Source organism: Astatotilapia calliptera, chromosome 20 (genome assembly GCF_900246225.1).
Source record: "Astatotilapia calliptera chromosome 20, fAstCal1.2, whole genome shotgun sequence".
Classification (NCBI taxonomy): Eukaryota; Metazoa; Chordata; class Actinopteri; order Cichliformes; family Cichlidae; genus Astatotilapia; species Astatotilapia calliptera.
The window spans coordinates 11,977,568-11,981,575 of record NC_039321.1 but is presented as its reverse complement, the minus strand read 5'-3'; positions in this window follow the sequence as shown (position 1 = coordinate 11,981,575).

Genomic DNA, 4,008 nt, shown 5'->3' with positions numbered 1-4,008 from the left:
TGTTTGTGTTTGTTTTGGTTTAAATAAGATGTACGGTCCGTCCTTTCTGAAAGCATTGGGGCGGTGTGTAAAGCAGAATGTAGTGATTAGCAATAAAGGCATCGTTTATTCAAAACAGAATAAAATCAGAGTTTAAAGTGAGGAAATGTACCATGATGGCAGCAACATGTCTCACTGGACGTTTACTGCCGTGAAGCATCTTCTCTTGTTTTCATTTTTATAGTTCATCTTGTTTCACATTGTGCCAGCTGTCTTTAATTGGTGAAAGATCTGCATTGCAGCCAGGCAATTTCAACACTTTTTTTACTATTGTACTACGAAGCCATGCTGTTATAATAGATGCAGTGTTCCATGTAGTTCAGTTCAATTCTATTTATATGCCACCAAATCACAACAACAGTTGCCTCAGGAAGCTTTATGTTGTGAAGTAAAGACCCAACAATCAAACATCCCCCTTGGAGCAAGCACTTGGCAACAGTGGGAAAGAAAAACTGTTTCAGCATGAGAAAACCTCCAATATGCAGACAGTTTATGGAAGTGAACTTTATGCTATGGACAACAATGCAAAGTGGGGATGAAAGGTGGTTTTACAGTAACATTTGTAGTGCAGAGAACTAACATGGTCCATATAGAGCTTTGTATTTTGCCTGAGAAGCAGTTCTTAAACGGTACCGTTGTTTTTGTTGTAAAATATGCGTGGTTTCTTAATTTCGTGTTCATTTTGGGATCTAAATGGGTAAATCATTTTATTCAGTAATCACAGAAGCTGCACTTTACACAAGAGGGCTTGGAGGGAATCTGGAGGCAACCACTCCAGTGCTGCATGGGCTGTTTTTGTGGGGGGATTATACATCTGTGGGGCAGCTTGGAGGGATGAGGGAGGTGCCTGGTGTTATATATTTCTCCTAGTTCAGTGTTTTATTAGGAGGAGATCTTATTTCAAGTTGTTCACATTTATTTTTGGTTTTGTTTTACTGTATGACATTGATTGTGGCACAATTTATTTTTGATAACCCTTATTTTGTATGGCAGTGGAAATCAATCAGAGACATACATTTACATGACTAATTATATAAGATTTCTCTCCAGGGCGCTGGACCTGGGGTGAAACACTCCATGCATAGTCAGGAGCTTCCTGGTCTTGATATCAGTGGGTTCTATCTCTTCCTTTGGCCAGCTTATTATCCCAGCAGGTTACCTGATCAGGTGTTGATAGCCCGGATCTTGTTCTTACCGTTCAGCTGACTCCTCAGGACTTGCCTGACCCTCTGCAGGTACTTGGTGGTTGCAGCTTTTCTAGCAGCCTCTTCATGGTTCCCATTTGCCTGTGGGATCCCCAGGTACCTGGAGCTGTCCTCTGTGTCTGCAATGTTGCCTTCTGGTAGTTCAGTCCCTCAGTTCTGACTACCTTCCCTCTCTTTGTTACCATCCAACTACACTTCTCCAGTCCGAACAACATTCCGATGTCCTTGCTGTAGATCCTGGTGGTGTGGATCAGTGACTCTCGTTCATTCTTGGCATACAGCTTGATGTCATCTATGTATCCGTAGAGTGTCTTGTCAATGATCTGAGGGGGTTCGGGCCTATGCAGAACAGCATAATTTGCGCTTTGGCACAGTATTACTGTTTGCTCTTGACTGAGTAACTTTGTTGGCATGTTTGTATGTCTCCATTTTGGCCAAAGTTATAATGTTATACCATAACGATGCACACATCCTATCCTGTTTCTCGTTATGATGCTTCAGCACTAAAGTAATCCAGTGGCAGTTGTCAGTATTGCACTGCTACAAACCATAACTGTGGATAGTTAGCAGTTAGCCAAACGTCATTTCCCAAACAGATACAGTTTAAAAAGGCATTTATGTTGCTATTGTGGTGTAACATGTATGTGTCATTATGGTTTGTTGTTTGTAACACTGTCATCCTAGATCAGCCGAGGCTGATGGCTAACCTCTGAGTCCAATTCTGAGGTTTTTACCTGGTAAAACTTTTTTCATCATGGAGATTTCAAATAAAATCACTAGCAAATAATAAAAACATAATATGTCAGTCTCTTCGATGCTATAATGACGATGTGACACTTTATACTCTAACAGACCCTTCACACTTGAACATGATGATGAGAGGTGATGGTATTTATGAGAGGCTCTTTCCATCTGACCTGAGCTGATTGAATACAATCCTGTCATTTACCTCCAGCCATTAAAAAGCGTCACCCGTAACCAGCAGGGTAATCAAAGGATGGCTTATGTAACAGACTTTTTAATAGGAGAAATACAGATTATTATGATGGATTATTAAAATAAGACTAGAAAAATCCTCGTACTGCATGAAAAATGTAGCCAGACTGCTAATGGTGATGATGTGGCTGTAAGCTCTTGTAGAAGAAGAAATCTGGTGCTATGCATCATGTTTGCTTTAACAGATTATTCTGTTTTACATAGATACGGAAAGTGGACTAAAAGAGCATCTTAACCAAATAAATCACTAAATCTGACAGGCTTTCACCATGTAATGACTTGATTCATAAGAACTTCTCCATGAGTGACATTTAATAATTGTTACATTCAAAGATTATTTTAATGTCCTAATTCATGTTAGACCCTGGGTTTCTACATTAAGTGTTGCTGATGTTATCAGGTTATTTTATATTGGAAAATATGTTGAAAAACATATTCTGATTAATTTTAGTGTTTATTAAATGTTGTGTGAAATAACTAGGCAGCTTAGAGCAGATGAAACTGTTTAGTATCATGGTGCAGAAACAATAACTCGTGCTGCTGTCCTCTCAGGGTGAATCACAGACCATGTGTCATGGCTGAAGAATTTCTAGCAGCCTGAGACGGTGCGTAGCACAATTACGAGCTTTGCTTTTGACAACATAAATAAGGCAAAACAAGGAGGGAGAATCACAGCTGACACTACACGTAGCACTGGCAGTCAGGGAGCGTCTGCAGAGGAGAGGCAGGATTAGTGTGGACAGGAAGAGTTGGCTAAGGTTACGGCAGCTAGTGACTCTTACAGACTTCTGAGAACCGGGGAAGAATTTCCTGTAGGAGACTTGTGACTTGGCAGGAGCCGTGGAGAGCTGGGAGGCAAACCCTGCCCATCAATCCACCTGGTGATGAAAGAAGAGGGAAAAACATCCAGTCTGCCCCGATCCTGACACCAAACTAGTCTCATATTGGTTTCTTGAACACCACAATGAGGTCATCACATCCAAAAGCCAGTGTGGAGTCTATGCCACAGATAAAGCAGCTCTAAAGGCTGAAAGAAAAACTTCAGACACAGAAATATAGATAGAGTATAACAACAAAAACCTAAACCCATTACCAAGGCAACAACTTTTATTTATCTATTCTACTTATTGTGGTCAGGCAGGAAGTCTCCCCTGTCTTTGTTTCTACCTTCAGATCCATGTATTTTTTTCTCTTTCTGTTTGCTCAGCTGCATGTTTTTCTTATTTTTATCAATCTAATCTTTCCAGAGTTAAACATGGCTTCTCTCTCTGTACTCAGTGAGCTGTGAACTGCATCTGGACATACAGCACCAGTTATGATAACTTTACTTACAATACTAGTTGTTGACAGTGTTACAGTATATCAGATAAACACTTCTGTGTTTACATCATTCACTCTCATCTCATTAATGCTGCCGTTCTAACAGGTGTCTTTGTTGGCTCACTTTCATACATGACTATTTTTTTTCCATCTTTCGTCCTTTTCGTATATGTATTATCCTCCTCTGCTGCCCTCCCCTCTTCCACACTCATGTCAGCCACACTCACTTGTCCTGAGGTGTGGAAGGTGGCTGAGATCGTTAGGGGAAATGACTCTTGTGCTGCATTCCAGCTCTGATAATAAAACTGCCACAAGGGGGGACAGCGTGATGACTGCAACACTGCAGTGATTAGAGCGAACACGCTCTCTGTCTGACTCGTTTGCTGCTTCTTTCAGTTGCTCTGTGTCAGTCGGTTGGTTTTTCCTGCCTTGCTTATATAAGCTTTTT